The sequence below is a fragment of the Hevea brasiliensis genome, chromosome 13 (assembly GCF_030052815.1).
Source record: "Hevea brasiliensis isolate MT/VB/25A 57/8 chromosome 13, ASM3005281v1, whole genome shotgun sequence".
Taxonomy (NCBI): Eukaryota; Viridiplantae; Streptophyta; class Magnoliopsida; order Malpighiales; family Euphorbiaceae; genus Hevea; species Hevea brasiliensis.
The window spans coordinates 22,159,258-22,177,032 of NC_079505.1; positions in this window are offsets into that span (position 1 = coordinate 22,159,258).

The following is a 17,775-nucleotide window of genomic DNA, read 5'->3' on the forward strand; positions in this document are numbered from 1 at the left end:
CTAACACATAGCACATACATCATCAAACTTATAAATATTAAATAACTCTAATTTTCTTTAATTACCCACATAGTACTATCCATCCATAGAGTACATGTCTATCTACCCATACATCACACATAAAGGAAAAGGCTAAGGCTACCTCTAATGCTCTCTTTTCAAAAAACTCTTCTAGTCTTGCAACCCTGCCTTTAGGGGTTAGGGGAAGGGAGGGTAAGCTTATATAAGCTTAATGAGTAAACTAACCAACATTCATTATATCATTCATTCATGCATATGCAATGCATTATTCACATGGGTTTTCACATCAAAAACATTTCACGTAGGATGGACTTGTCACCAGTAACTCCCTAAACTTTCACTTAAAACATGACATGTGTCATGCACTTAGGGCAACTTATAGATATCCCCTGGCAGGCATCATAAAGATCTTTCTATAGGATTTACTTATGGATTCATAGCATATATAACATAACATAGTCATAAACATTGGGGGGGGGGGGGTGTCAGTAGATCATCCAACATCTAACATCCATCAATGCACCAATAACAAATTATGCAATTATACAATATCTTCATGTTCTAGATACATACATCTTAAATAAATATGACACGATGCATGAGGGTAATCATAAATTACCTTTAAATAGTTTCTATTTTATTAAGGTTAGAGTTACTCACCTCTTGTAGCCTATCAACCACCTACCTCAAATGGTAGCTATCCTCGGATCCTTAATCTTTCGAGTTCCTCAAGCACGATCCTATAAAAATGGACCCTAAAGTGTTATACACGGTTTTAAAACTCTATACATATCATAAACATCTTATTCTAGGCCCTTGGAAACCATGGAACCATGTTTTGGAACCTTAAAAAGGAAGGGAGAAAAAGTTAGGCAGAACCCACTTTGGCTATTGAAGTCTAGAACTTCGACTGCCGAAGCCTTAGGCCTCCGATGACACTTTTGTCCAATGCTGATTTTAGTTGCTGAACCTAGAAATTTTCCAATTTTTTGAGAAACTGCATGTTTTAGTTGCTGAACCTTTTATTTTTAACAGTTGAAACTGAGAATTTATAGAATTCTCAAGTTAAAAACTTGCATAATCCTTTTCGCCAAAAACCTCAAAACTCATCCCAAAGTTCTAAAGCACAATCCAATCACAAATATAGATATCTAGGGTCTAAAACAACTTGAAATATGCATAACACCGATATACATAGACCAATAACTTAAATTCTAGGTTTTCCCAAACCCAACATGACATATTCATGGATTTCTTCAGATCCATCAAGGGAAACTAGTCATTTAAGGCCCATAACACTTAACCTTCACTAAACTAACAACAAAACATGAAATTTCCACATAAATCATAAAACCGTAACCCTAACATGCACAAATTTCCCTAAAACTCAACTTAAAAATAACTTTTTATGAAATTAAAGTTATAAAAACCTAATCCCTCATTAACTTTCTTAAATCTATCCATTAGATTAAGAAGAAAAGAATGTTACCTTTTTCTTGGAGCTTAGAGGTGAGAGAATCAAAACTCAAAGCTTAAATCTATTTTGCCACACTTTTAAATGGAAGAATCCACCTCCAGATCCTAAAAAACTCAAGGAAATCTCTTCAGAGTGCTCCTTGTATGCCCTAATAATCGAGAAAGAGAAAAGAAAAGAAAACCCTAGTGTTTTGAGTAGAAAATAAGCTTTAGTTCCTTTTATACCCTTAATAGTCAAGGGACTTTTAGCCGTCAGAAGCTTTGATTTTAGCTGCTAGAGTCAATTTTGCCTAAATAGGCACTTGAACCACAAAAAGGACTTCAGCTACTGAAAGTCTGCCCTTTGGCTACTGAAGCTCAGCCCTTTGGCTACCAAAGCTCCTTTTGCCCAAAACAACACTTTTAAAACTTTTAGAAAATAGAACCTTTAAAATATTTTTTATTCTTAAATACATTTTGAGCACATTACACATATATAAACATATTTTTACATCTTACTACCACTCCCTTGTCAGTGAAGTAATTTTCATCAGAATATTTTATCAAGGACATATATTTTGATGTCTAAAAGTGGCGTGTATTACATTCTCCCCCCTTAAGAACATACGTTCTCAAATATTGAAACAAACACATAAAAACATAACATACCTAGAAAAGGTGGGGATATTGTTGTATCATAGAGTCATGAGTTTTCCACGTGCATTCTTCCATGTTGTGGTGATTCCATAACACCTTAACTATAGGTACCTCCTTGTTTCTCGGTTTCCTTACTTGAGTATCTACAATCTAAACAAGTTGATCAATATAAGAAAGATACTTCTAAAATTTCCATGTTTGGTTCATTTATAACCTTGTTCGGATCAAACACGAACTTGCTTAACGTAGAAATATGGAACACCAGATGGATTCTCTCCATTTCTAGTGGCAAAGCTAACTTATAAGATACATTTCTGACTCTTTGTAGCACTTCATATGATCCAATGTACCTTGGAGCTAGTTTGTTCCTCTTTTCAAATTGGATGACACCCTACCTTCAGAAGCACCACGTCCCCTTCCTGAAAAACCACTTGTCTTCTATAGAGATCTATATAACTCTTCTGTCCACTGGCTGTTGTCTTTAACTTACCCTGATTAAAGGCATGGCTTAATTGGTGATTTTCACCAACTCCATTCCTCCCAAAGCTCTTTTACCTACTCCTTCCCAACACATAGGAGACTTGCAATTCCTCCCATATAAAGCTTCACATGGTGTCATTCCAATGCTAGAGTGATAGTTATTATTGTATGCAAACTCAATTAGGGAAAGATACTTTTTCTACAATCCTCTAAAGCCAAGTACACACATTCTCAGCATATCCTCCAAAGTCTATATGATTCTTTTTAACTGTCCATTTGTCTGAGGATGAAAAGCTGTGTTGAAGTCTAACTTGGTACCTAACTTGTTTTTGAGACAGTGCTAAAACCTTGATGTGAACTATGGTCCTCTATTAGAGATTATTGTCATTGGAGCTTCATGCAACCTTATTATCTGTGCCATGTAGACCTAAGCTAACTTATCCATAGAATAGTTAGCTCTAATAGGAATAAAGTGAGCAGTCTTGGTTAACCTGTCCACTATAACCCATATCGAGTCATTTCTTTTGGAGGCTACTAGTAACCCCACAACTAAGTCCATGGCCATATTTTCCCATTTTCGCTCTGGAATGGGTAGTGGGTTGATCATTTTCGCTAGCTTTTAATGCTCCAGCTTCATTCTCTGACAGACCTTAAAAGCAGTCAGAAATTGTGTAATCCCTTTCTTCATGGAAGGCTACCAATACACCTTCTTGAGGTGCTGATACATTTTAGCGGCTCTAAGGTGCACACTATACTTATCATTATGAGCTTCCCTCATAATGTCTCTCTTAAGTTAGATGTCATTTGGTATGCATAACTTGTTGCCATACCTTAACACTATTTTTTCATTAAAATGGAACTCACTGATCTTACCTTTCTATACCACTTCTGCTATTTTTACCAACTCAAGGTCTTCATGCTGTTTCTCTGCTATTTGCCTTAGGTATATTGGGATCACCTTCATCTGAACTATCCAAGTACCCTTAGTTGATAACTCCAGCTACAACCCTTCTCCTATTAGATGGTGCAACTCCTTTAAGATGGGCCATCTTTCTACAAAAATATGGGCCAAACTACTAAATGATTTTTAGCTAAGGGCATCTGCAATAACATTTGCCTTTCTTAGATGGTACTAAATTGTACAATCACAATCACTGAGCAGTTCTACCCATTTCTGCTATCTGAGATTCAACTCTTTCTGTATAAAGATGTATTGGAGACTCTTGGTCTGTGAAGATCTTACATTTTGCTCCATAAAGATAATGTTTCCATATCTTTAGGGCAAATACTATAGCTGCTATCTCTTAGTCATGAATGGGATAATTAGCTTCATGCTTCATTAACTGTCTTAAAGCATAATCTATTACTCTTCCATTCTTCATAAGAACACATCCCAATCCATTCTAAAGGCATCATAATAAATTGTGAAATCTTCACTGCTTGTAGATAGAGCCAGTACTGGTGCTGAAATTAAACACTCCTTAAGCTTCTATGTGGAAACCCATATATATTTATTATTTATTATTATTTTATTTTAATTAGCTAATAATAATTTAATATATTTATAAAAAAAATATTTTATTGAATGGCTTGCTTACTTATTTTTATATATATATTATTTTTGAAATTAAATATATATCTGCAATCTAAACAACCCAGTTCAATAATAACTCTTATCCCATTTTATACCTAATAGAACTCTTCAAATATATATACCCTAATCATCTCTTTCTATAAAACTTTGCTCTCAAGCCTGTATCACCTCTTTTTTTTACCAAATACTCTCAACAGGTATTTTCATCATCGTTTATTTATTGTTATATATGTATATGTATAAATATATAAAATTTATAATTTATAATCTGATGTGTGCAGAGAATTCTTCTTATTTCTCTATTCATCACCTTTGATTATGTTTTTAAAGTAAAAATTCTCGTTCTTTGTTTAATAATTGGTGAATTTGATTTTATTTTCTCTCTTTAAACCGTTACAACTACTCTATAAATTTATTTTTCTTCTCTTTGACTATTGGTATTGAATTGGGTTTATCATAATTACTGTGAGACAATAACTTTGAATTTAGATTATATAAATAAATAAATATATTAAAATCATTTTATTTTATTGTTATTTAATATTTCTCTTTTATATTTTGGGTGTGTAGGAGATTCAAATATTCAATCTGTCAGTTGAATTTGTCTCTCGTCCATTGAAAATAACCATGGTCTTGGAGGTTCCACGTGAGTGGTAATTATAGTACATGGCACCGTTTTAGTTCTTTTTAAAATTTCTTAGCATTAAATTTGTTATTAAATGAAATTTTAAATCAGTATTTTAATAATTATTTTACATGTGATTTTCTAGAGTTTTATTTTATTATTGAATTTTATTCTGATTTTGATTAAATAATTGATTTTATCAATTATTTCTGCATTATAGCCATTAGGATTCCGGGAACAGGCCTTTAGTATCTTTATATTGATTGATATCTGATTACAAAATTTATTGATGTGTTACATTGAATTTATTTGAGATTGATTTGATCTTATTGACTCTCTGAAATTATTGAAATAAACTATTGAAATTGCACTATCAGTTATTATTTGCTATCTGAAATTTTTTGTTGATTTTGATTGATTTGTATAAATTGATTTTCTATTTTGAATTGGTACCTGTGCCTAGTATCTGTTTTTGTTATTTGGCCCCACCGTGTGGACTATCACGGTATTAGGTCGCATTGCCGAGTCATGCATCATTGCAGTTTATGATTTGTCTTAGTATCATATGCATTGATATCTGTGAAGGAAGAGGAATGTATCTAATATTCGGTAGCGCGCTTACCATTTGGCATTTGGTGATGTGGGGTATCATCACCCTGGTACACCGTACCATAAAATTTTTATTGAATGAATTTCTTTTATTTATATGTTTTATGAAATTATTTTATTAATGATTTTGATAGCATGAGCATGATTTTATTAGATAGAAAATTTATTGCGAAATTAATCAAGCGTCTGCCTGTTCTTATTCTGTTGTGTACTATAATTATCATTCACTGAGCATTTAGCTCAAACCACGTTTTTTTCTGTCTGTTATCTGTTTCAGATCAGTAGAATTCTGTAGCTGATTCAAATATTCAGTCCATTTTCTAGAGAAGGACAATCTTTGATTTATTCTCATGATATGCCCGAATTCATATTTCCTCGGGCTAATAATTAGTTTAGTTTATTAAACAGTTTAAGTTTTCAGTTGAAATCTGTAGAGACTCTGTAGTTTACTTATGGGATATTTATGATGTTTATTCAACATTTTATTTATTTGGATTTTATCTATTTTTTGGGATTAGTAAGTGACAATATATTCATTCAAGATACTCTGATAAGGCTTGCATGATTTAAGAATACTTAAATTATGCGCCGATCACAGTTCAAAATTTTAGGTCATGTAGGAGATTCAAATATTCAATCTGTCAGTTGAAATTGTCTCTTGTCCATTGAAAATAACCATTGTCTTGGAGGTTCCACGTGAGTGGTAATTATAGTACATGGCACCATTTTAGTCCTTTTTAAAATTTCTTAGCATTAAATTTGTTATTAAATGAAATTTTAAATCAGAATTTTAATAATTATTTTACATGTGATTTTCTAGAGTTTTATTTTATTATTGAATTTTATTCCGATTTTGATTAAATAATTGATTTTATCAATTATTTCTGAATTATAGCCATTAGGATTCCGGGAACAGGCCTTTAGTGTCTTTATATTGATTAATATATGACTACAAAATTTACTGATATGTTACACTGAATTTATTTGAGATTGATTTGATCTTATTGACTCTCTGAAATTATTGAAATAAACTATTGGAATTGCACTGTCAGTTATTATTTGCTATTTGAAATTTTTTGTTGATTTTGATTGATTTGTACAAATTGATTTTCTGTTTTGAATTGGTACCTGTGCTCAGTATTTGTTTCTGTTATCTGACCCCACCGTGTGGACTATCACGGTATTAGGTTACATTATCGAGTCATGCATCATTGCAGTTTATTATTTGCATTAGTATCATATGCATTGATATCTGTGAAGGAAGAGGAATGTATCTAATCTCTGGTAGCGCGCTCACCATTGGTCTTTGGTGATGTGGGGTATCATCACCCTGGTGCACCGTACCATAAAATTTTTATTGAATGAATTTCTTTTATTTATATGTTTTATGAAATTATTTTGTTAATGATTTTGATAGCATGAGTATGATTTTATTGGATAGAAAATTTATTGCAAAATTAATCAAGCGTTTGCCTGTTCTTGTTCTGTTGTGTGCTATAATTATCATTCACTAAGCATTAGCTCAAATCACGTTTTCTCTGTCTGTTATCTATTTCAGATCAGTAGAATTCGGTAGCTGATTCAAATATTCAGTCCATTTTCTAGAGAAGGACAATCTTTGATTTGTTCTCATGGTATGCCCGAATTCATGTTTCCTCGGGCTAATAATTAGTTTAGTTTATTGAACAGTTTAAGTTTTCATTTGAAATCTATAGAGACTTCGCAGTTTACTTATGGGATATTTATGATGTTTATTCAGTATTTTGTTATTTAGATTTTATTTATTTTTTTGGGATTAGTAAATGACAATATATTTATTCAAAATACTCTGATAAGGCTTACATGATTTAAGAATACTTAAATTATGAGCCAGTTGCGACAAAAAATTTTGGGTCATGACATTTTAAAACCTTTCTTAACACTCATCTCTCCAATCAAACTTCTTATTCTTTTGAGTTAACCTAATCATTAGAGTAGCTATCTTGGAGAAATTAGGCACAAATCTCCTATAATAGCCTGCCAAACCTAGGAAACTCTTAATCTCAGTCACTGTAGTCAGCCTTGGCTAATCTACCACTACTTCAACCTTCTTAGGATCCACTTCAGTTCCATTCTCTAACACTGTATGTCCCAAAAAGGAATACTCTTTAGTCAAAATTCACACTTAAAGAACTTGGCATACAACTGATGCTTTTTCAATGTCTGAAGAACCATTCTTAGATGATGTGCATGCTCTTTAGGACTCCTAGAGTACACTATTATGTCATTAATAAAAATGATCACAAAATGATCTAGATAAGGCCTGAACACCCTACTCATATGATCCATGAATGCAGCTAGGACATTGGTTAACCTAAACAACATCACAAGAAACTCATAATGCCCGTATCTAGTCCGAGAGGTAGTCTTCAGAACATCTATCTCTTTAATCCTCAACTAGTGATATTCAAACCTCAAATCTATCTATGAAAAACAACTAGCTCTAGCTAGTTGATAAAACAAGTCATTAATATGGGGCATAGGGTACTTGTTCTTCGCAGTAACCTTGTTCAACTGCCTATAGTCAGTGCACAACCTTAAGGATTCATCCTTCCTCTTTACAAATAGTACTAAAGCACCCCCAGGGAGAAGTACTTAGTCTAATGAATCCCTCATTCACTAATTCTTGTAGCCATTCTTTTAACTCTTTTAACTCTGTAAGAGCCATCTTGTAGGGAGGAATAGATATGGGTCTAATACTAGGCACTAGATCAATTTCAAAATCTATCTCCCTCTTAGGTGGTTGACCAAGGAGTTCCTCAGAATATGCATCTGGAAACTCTCTTACCATAGGAACTGATTCTGGTCCACTTCTGTTCTCTACAACCTATCTAACATGGGCTAGCAACCCTTTACATCCTTTTTAGAGCATCTTGCTGGCTTGCATTGCGGAGATCATCCCCTTTACTGATGATGTCTGATCTCTCTTAAAAATTAACTCTAGACCATCTTGTCCTCTGAACGTTACTACCTTGTTCCTATAGTCTAAAATGGCATAATTGGCTGAGAGCCAATCCATCCCTAGAATGACATAAAAATTCATCAATTCTAAGACCACTAGGTTCGTTGGAAAGAATTATCCTCTGCCATCACTGGACAAGCATAACAGGTCATCTCCTTCATTGAAAGATCACACTTAGGCCCACTAGCAAGCAACAGACATTACAGATCGAGGCTGTTAAATCCAATATTAGAGCTATTTTGAGGCTAACAAAAGAATGAGATGGACTAGGATCAATCAAAATATGCACATTGAAACTTCCAATGTAAAGGTTGCTTGACACCACAGTGTTGGAGGTATTGCCTTCTTATTGTGTCATGGTAAAGATCCGTGTGGGTGCTGTCAAAGCCCTCCCTTGTGAGCCTATTATAGAGGAAGAAGAATCTCATCCTCTATCCTGTCCCCTTCTTGATGAGAAACCCACAGAAGTCCATCTCGCTACCGATTGAGTTAAATTGCTTGACCCAGTCTGCTGTTAGGAAGCCACCCTTTCCATGTTAGGACACTCCCTAAACATGTGCCCCTCTTAACCATACTTGTGGGAGGTTCCAAATCTACAAACTCTTTGATGGGGCTTCTCACATTTGACACAACTAGAGGTATCCGAACCTGAACTAGATTCACTTCCCATCTCGAGGCCTGACTTGATTTTGTTCCAAAACTTATTCTTCTTTTGCTTCTTGCCAAACTTCCCTCCTTTAACTTTCTTAGTTTTGGATGAGGAAATAGTCTGGTAAAGTAATTAAACTCCTTGCATTTGTAGACTTAGGAATTGTGGATTACTCGGCTTTTATAAATTTTAGCTCCAGACTCCCTTCAATGATAGCCCAGCCTCTATCTTTCTTACAACATCTACTATCGAATGGAAATTATGGGTTTTTACAGCCAAAATCAGTAAGGAGTATTTGGAGTGTAACGTTTGAGTGCAATTCTTTATTTTTTCTTATCCGTATCATACTCTTGTCCCACATATTACAGAAGATCAACAAACTTGTCTATATACTCATTAATACTCATATCAGCAATCTGTCTCAACTGCTCAAACTCTACCTCCTTCAGTTCCCTAAAGCTTTCTGGGAAAGCCCAATTAGTAAACTCTGTCACAAACTGGTACTAGGCCATGTTGTCAACCCTATCAACAATATAAGTATTCTACTAATCCTTCGCCTTCTTACATTTCAAGGTAAAACTGGCCATTTGAATGGCCCTACTATCACTGGTGTCCAAATTTCAGCTATTATTTTGACTGCCTTAACAAACTTGAAAGGATCGCCTCCTTCCTTGTACTTAGAAGTATCCAACTTTAAGTAGTTTATCATTTTTGCTTTACCTTGACTACTTATCCCGATCTCTTGTTAGGAATTGTTGGAGCTATAGAGGGTGGTGGTGGTACTTGCTCTCTTATAACTCCCTCCATGGAATTTTGAGTTCCTACAGTGGTTGAAAAATTTTGGGGTTACTGTTGTGGAGGGTACATGGGATATGGGTTGTACGATGGGAAGTAAGATGGGTAAGGCATGAAAGAAGGATATTAGGGGTAGCCCATAAACCCAGGGTTTCCAAAACTTCCCTGTTGAGTATATTGGTACCTAAACCCATACTCCAGTCTTGATTGTGGAGGAGATACAAACTCTGATTCATCTCCTCCTTCTTCCTCAAAACTGTCTTCTTCATCCTTCCCACACTGGAAGGCTTAGGATTCTCATGCTATTAGGAGAAACCATGAGAACTCCTTCGTGCATCTATATATATTTCTCAAAATTGTCTTCTCCCATCCTTCCCACACTAGAAGGCTTAGGATTCTCATGCTATTAGGAGAAGCCATGAGAACTCCTTCATGCATCTACAGACATTCTGAATGTATGCGTAGTCTCCCTATTAACTTCAAAGGACCTTCTAAGACCTCTTGAAAATTCTCCCCTTCCACCTCTACTTACTCTCTCCCTGATAATAGGGTTGGTAGGTAGTGCTCTAATACCCTTATTATCAGGTGGAGCACCAGTCAACCTAGCTGACCATCTTAAACCTCGCATTTTTGAAAGCAAACAAGAATTGTTGAGCACATGAAAAGCTCATGTGCATTCATATGAACACACAGCATGTAATCAGTATAACATGAAACCTAACATACACATAACATTCATCACACAAAATATAGAGACTCAAGCCCATTGGACATATATTTTCCTAATTGTGTGGGTTAACATACTTCCTTTCACATCTATCTTATACTTTTATTAGCATCTAGGTCCACTTATCTAATGTAGAGCTCTGATACTAACTTTTTAATGACCTAAACCAGGGGCCATTACTGGCACTAGATATTGAATCAGCTTAAAGCTATTGAAACTCATAGCAAGCCTAAAACTTGTAAAACATACACACATTTCTGTACTCACCATCTAAGCAAACTCTAAACTATTACACTTTAGTCTTTTCATACATACTTAGACATTCATAACATAAATTTGGTTTAGAATTTAAACTTTCTAAAGCGTAATGGTTTGATATGCATACTTCTAAAAAGGGTTACATAGCGCATGCATCATCGTACTTACAAATATTACATAACTCCAATTTTCTTTAATTACCCACATAGTACTATTTATCCATAGATTACATGTCTATCTACCCATACATCATACATAAAGGAAAAGGCTAAGGCTACCCTTGATGCCCTCTCTTCAAAGAACTCTTCTAGTCCTACAACTATGCATCTGGGGGTTAGGGGAAAGGGGTAAGTTTACACAAGATCAGTGAGTAAACTAACCAACATTAATTATATCATTTATTTATACATACGCAATGCATCATTTACATGGGTTTTCACATCACAAACATTTCACGTAGGATAGACTTATTACCAGTAATTCTCCAAACTTTCACTTAAAATATGACATGTGTCACGCACCTAGGGCAACTTATAGATCTCCCCTAGTAGGGAGAGTTAATGGGTCATAACCAGGGGAATGCTCTACCTTGTATGGGATGGAATAGGAACGAAAATTTGGAAACTTTGGGAAGCAGGAAGGTAAAAAGAGGCAGATCTATTCACCTGTTGTCATTGCCCTCATCGTTGTCAGTAGCCAACAATAGATAAGTGCTCCACTGCTCCTCTTATTCTTTTTCTTCTTCTTCTTCTCTGATGCAGCTGGCGACAGATAGCTAATGTAATACTTAAAAAAAAAAAAATTAAAGACGTGTTTCTGGAGAGGAAACATGTTTCAAATTCTCCATATTTGCAGAAATGGCTCGAAAAAGTCTTGCCGGCATGTCCTTGCATTTCCAGGCCAAAAAAATTTCCACCATGGGAAATCTCCACCCCATGGTGTTTCTGTGCATCATAGGTGCAAGTGTCCAAAAATTAGCTTAGAAGTGGCAGTTTGAATGTTAGGAAATTTATAATTTGGTTCCTATGTTTTACCCTATATTATACTTCAATCCCTATATTTTGGAAAATATTATTTAGTCCTAAAATTTTGCATTTATATTATATTTTAGTCCCTAAATTTTAAGAAATAAATTATTTAGCCCTTTAATTTTAATATATAGAATAATTTAATTCCTGTAATTTTAATGTTTACAATAATTTATTCATTGATAGAATGACTAAATTATTTTATACATTAAAATTACAAATACTAAAGTATGATACAGTATAAAATTTATGAACTAAATAATTAATTTCTGAAAATTCAAAAACTAAAATATAATATTACAAAATTTAGTAACTAAAATGATTAATTTTTCAAACTCAGAAACTAAAGTGTAATAAGAGTAAAATTCAGAGACCAAATTATAAATTTTCTTTGAATTTTTAAGCTCTACCTGTGAGCAGTGACTTAGGGTGTGTGTGTCTGTATATATATATATATATATATATATATAACAATTTAATCCCTATAATTTTAATGTTTACAACAATTTATTCATTGATAGAAGGACTAAATTATTTATACATTAAAATTACAAGGACTAAAGTATGATACAGTATAAAATTTATGAACTAAATAATTAATTTCTAAAAATTCAAAAACTAAAATATAATATTACAAAATTTAGTAACTAAAATGATTAATTTTTCAAACTCAGAAACTAAAGGGTAATAAGAGTAAAATTTAGAGATCAAATTATAAATTTTCTTTGAATATTTAAGCTCTACCTATGATCAGTGACTTAGGGTGTGTGTGTGTGTGTGTTATATATATATATATATATATATATAGAACAATTTAATCCTTGTAATTTTAATATTTACAACAATTTATTCATTGATAGAAGGACTAAATTATTTTATATATTAAAATTACAAGGACTAAAGTATGATGCAATATAAAATTTATGAACTAAATAATTAATTTCTAAAAATTCAAAAACTAAAATATAATATTACAAAATTTAGTAACTAAAATGATTAATTTTTCAAACTCAGAAACTAAAGTGTAATAAGAGTAGAATTCAGAGACCAAATTATAAATATTCTTGGAATATTTAAGCTCTACCTATGAACAGTGACTTAGGGTGTATATATATATATAATCAAAGTGAAATTTTGTCAAAAATCTAAAGGAGGAAGTGAAGGAGCGAAAGCATGAAAATTGTTAGATTAGAACATTGAATTCAAAAATTTTCTTTTAGGGTTTCATGCATCATGCCATATCCATTATGTGTTTAATTGATTTCAATGTTCAATTGCATATTAAAACACCTTTAAAAATATATTAGGATCTACATTTACCATTTAAGATTTTTGAATTAATAAATCAATTCATTTGAACCCTAGATTGATACAAGAATATGTGCACTAACCTTTTGATATACTGTAGATGTAATTGGTAATTGTTAAGCACCTAGGACCCCAAGAGTTATCCCTCTTGCTTGTCCACACCAAGATCACCAATGGCAGCCCCTAAACCAGCTTCTCAAGCCTTGCCAACCAATTAGAAATAAGGGATTTGCCTTTAGAGAGGTTGTAGATGTGTATAGAACACTAGAAGCAATTTCTAGCAATTTTAATTCAAAGAAAACAATTGATTTCTCTTTGAATTGATCAGAAAAGATAAAGAGAGGAGATCATGGAGGTGGCGGCACACTTGAGGGAAAATAAGAAGAGTGGCTGATTTTTATTTTCTCATAACATCACTTTATATAATTAGGTCATCACTTAAAACCCTTGCCACATGTCATCACCTGATTACATCTTAATATTAATTGACCTAATCATATTAAGCCAAGTGTTAAAGTTAGATTTAATCTTGACTTTGATCACCTTGCATGATAGGAAGACAAATGGCAAACTTATATGGTGCCATGTGTCACCATCTCATGGTGGCACATGTCACCATCTCATGCTGCCACATGTCACCCTGTGAAATGACCAAATTACCCTTGTGTTTTAATTTTGAGTTCTCAACACAAAATAATTTTTTCTTCTCTTCTAATCAATTTATGTCAAATATAAATAAAATAATTAATCTATATTAATTAATTTCTCATAATTAAATTCATATTTAAACACTTTAAATATAAATTTAACTTATACTATACATCCAATAACCTAGATTTGGTTTCAAGCCATGCTAGAGACTTTGTAATCTTCTTGCAAATCAAACCTATTTAATTAATCAATTAAACTCTTTAATTAATCAATTAAATCACATTTAACTTCGTGATTATCTTGTGTATGTGTGTGACTTACTAGGCTCATCACTAATTGGTAATGAGATATGATATTGACTCTTAATATCATCAGAACTCTTTCTTACAATAGATGATTTCTCTAAATCATTTTAGGCATCTCATAGACCATGGTTGACACCTAGTATAGTATGCCATGGCCACCCAATCAGTAGCAAGGAATACCTTTAAATGAACCTATAATCATATGTTACCATACACTGGAATCTCTCTGTTATAAAATCCCAATTCGAGCTGGAGTCATGATTTATGTCAAAACCCATTTGCTATGACTATTATGTTCTCTTTTAATTCCAGTTCTTGATTAATTAGATTTTCTTGTCAGAAACTCTTTTCTAACTAAATCTGTCAGTCCTGGCCAGGAACTTGAAACATCAAGAATAATCAAATGAACATAGGACTTTATCCCTATTTACTTAGGGTAACATATTCTATCTTGATCAACACCTACCTCCATATATAACTAGTAGGAGCCAACACATGCCCATATACCCATACACCTATATACAGTATCAAACTCAAACCACCTATACGCAAGATAACTGTGTTATCTCAGGTCTAAAGATTATATGCACTAATATGATATATGACAATGCATTAACAAGAGTAAACTCCATGTGCTTGTCATATGCGTCACTGGTTCGGCCTACTTATCATGTATAAGTGCCTATCATATTTGTTATATGGCATGAGACTCACCATTACATCTTATTTATATCTCATATAAATACCTTGGGAACAAACATGATTGCAATCTTTCTGCATAAGTCATGTCCTGTGTGAAGTATCCTCGATTTTGAGCCTATTTATGATACTTTGTGCTAAAAATACTGTCACTCATATTCTTAACAACTTAAGAATAGAATTTCTAACAAAATATCAATGGACAATTTCTATTACACATAAATACATTATGTAAACAGAAAAGTGAAATTGCCTTTTATTAATAAAATATGCACATGATACATACTAAATGATATACTCTAAGGCATACTACTAACAATCTCCCACTAGCACTAGAGCCATTCATTATAATATCTTAGACTCATCTTCTCAAGATGTTGGTCTAACTGAGCTTGTGACATAGGCTTAGTGAATGGATCAGCTGGATTTTCAGCTGATGCTATTTTTTGTATGGCTACATCGCCTTGCCCAATTATCTCTCTGATAATGTGGTAGCGCCTTTCTATGTGTTTGGATTTCTGATGAGACCAGGGTTCCTTATCCAAATAGCCTCTGTTGCAGCATCTGATGCAGCAATGTACTCGGCCTCTGTAGTGGAATCAGCAGTCATACTCTGTTTGAAACTCTTCTAACTGACTGCACCTCCATTACAAATGAACACAAATCCAAAGGTAGACTTTCTATCATCGATATCTGATTGAAAATCAGAATCAATATAACCATCCAATTGCAAGTCACCACCTCCATAAATCAAGAATAAATCCTTAGTTCTTCTCAAGTACTTAAGGATATTCTTGACAACTATCCAGTGTTCCAAACCTGGATTGGATTGAAACTTGCTAGTCAAACTAACAGCATACGTGATATCCGGCCTAGTACACAACATTACATACATCAAACTTCTAATAGCTGAAGCATATAGAATCCTAACCATTTTATTTCTTTCTTCAGGTGTCTTTGGAGACATCTCTTTAGAAAGGTGGATACCATGTCTCACTGGTAACAATCCTCTCTTGGAATCAAGCATGTTAAACCTCTTTAACACCTTTTCTAAGTATAGACTTTGGGATAAACTAATTATTCTTTTCGCTCTATCTCTATAGATGCGAATCCCAAGAATATAGGTTGTCTCCCCTAAGTCTTTTATGGAGAATGTATTTGATAACCATACATTTACAGCTGTCAACATGCTTATGTCATTACCCATTAACAAAATGTCATCCACATATAAGACAAGGAAAGTGACAGCACTATCACTAACCTTCTTATATACACATGGCTCATCCTCATTTTTGATAAAACCAAATGACTTAATGGCTTCATCAAAATGGATGTTCCAACTCCTCGAAGCTTGTTTCAACCCATAAATGGATCGCTTCAGCTTGCATACTTTGGAACCATCTTGGGATTCAAAACCCCTAGGTTGTTCCATAAAAATGTTTTCTTTAATTTATCCATTGAGAAAAGCTGTTTTGACATCCATCTGCCAAATCTCATAATCATAGTATGCAACTATAGCTAATAGAATCCTAATTGATTTAAGCATGGCAACAGGCGAGAAAGTCTCCTCATAGTCGATTCCTTGCCTTTGGCGAAACCCTTTTGCTACTAGCCTTGCTTTATAGGTCTCTACCTTTCCATCATAACTAATTTTCTTCTTGAAAACCCATTTATTCCCTATAAGTACAATACCTTCAGGTGGGTCAATAAGATTCCAAACTTGATTCTTATACATGGAATCAATTTTGGATTTCATAGCATCAATCCATTTTGAAAAGTCTATATTTGATATAGCTTCTTCATAGGTAAGTGGATCATCTCCATGATCTACTTCTTCATGAGTTAACAACTCTTGTTCATCTTCATAAAGAAAACCATATCTCACTAGTGGGTGAGATATCCTGGTTGATCTGTGAAGAATAACTATAGATGTTTCATCAATAGGTATAGGTTGACTAGATTGATCTATATCCATTTGATCTGTTGGTTGGTCAGAATTCTCAAATTCTAATTCTATTTGCCTTATTTTGCCTCCTTCTTGAATAAACTGTTATTCAAGAAAAGTGGCATCTCTGCTTACCACAACATTTTGTGATGTAGGCAAATAAAAATAATATCCAAAACTTTCTTTTGGATATCCAACAAATCGACCCTTTTCTGATCTGGTTTTCAATTTATCACTGTTCAGCTTTTTGATATAAGCTAAACAACCCCAAATCTTAACATGCTTAACACTTGGTTTTCTTCCATGCCATATCTCATAAGGTGTGGAAGAAACTGATTTTGATGGAATCCTATTCAGAATATACAAAGCTGATTCTAATGCAAATCCCCAAAAGGAGATTGGCATATCAGTATAGCTCATCATACTACGTACTATATCTAATAGGGTATGATTTCTCCTTTCAGATACACCATTCAGCTGTGGCATTCTTAGAGGAGTCAACCGGGAAACAATGCCATGCTTTTTCAAGTATTCATCAAATTCAGTACTCAAGTATTCACCTCCACGATCTAATCAAAGAGCTTTAATGTCACATCTTACCCCTCTGTAAGGCATAACATGATTCCGTAGTGTACCTAATGAATTACCACACTACACCTACCGATAACTCATTAAATACGCTACAAGGGATTTTAAAACAATTTTCGTACTTTTTGAAAGTGGTAAGCTTTTCTAGCAGATATTAAAAACATTTACTTGAAGTTAAAAGATTTGATAAAATTTTTATCTATTTTTTTCCGCAAATTTTGAAAAAATTTCGACAGAGTGCCGTCTATAATTGGAAAAAATTAGTTCTTTAAAACCTGTGAAAACACTTCCGAATAGTGCACTTCATCAAATTTCAACCACCAATAACTCAATTCAACGTAAATCAATCCAATCTCCACAATTCAAAACAAAATTGTCAT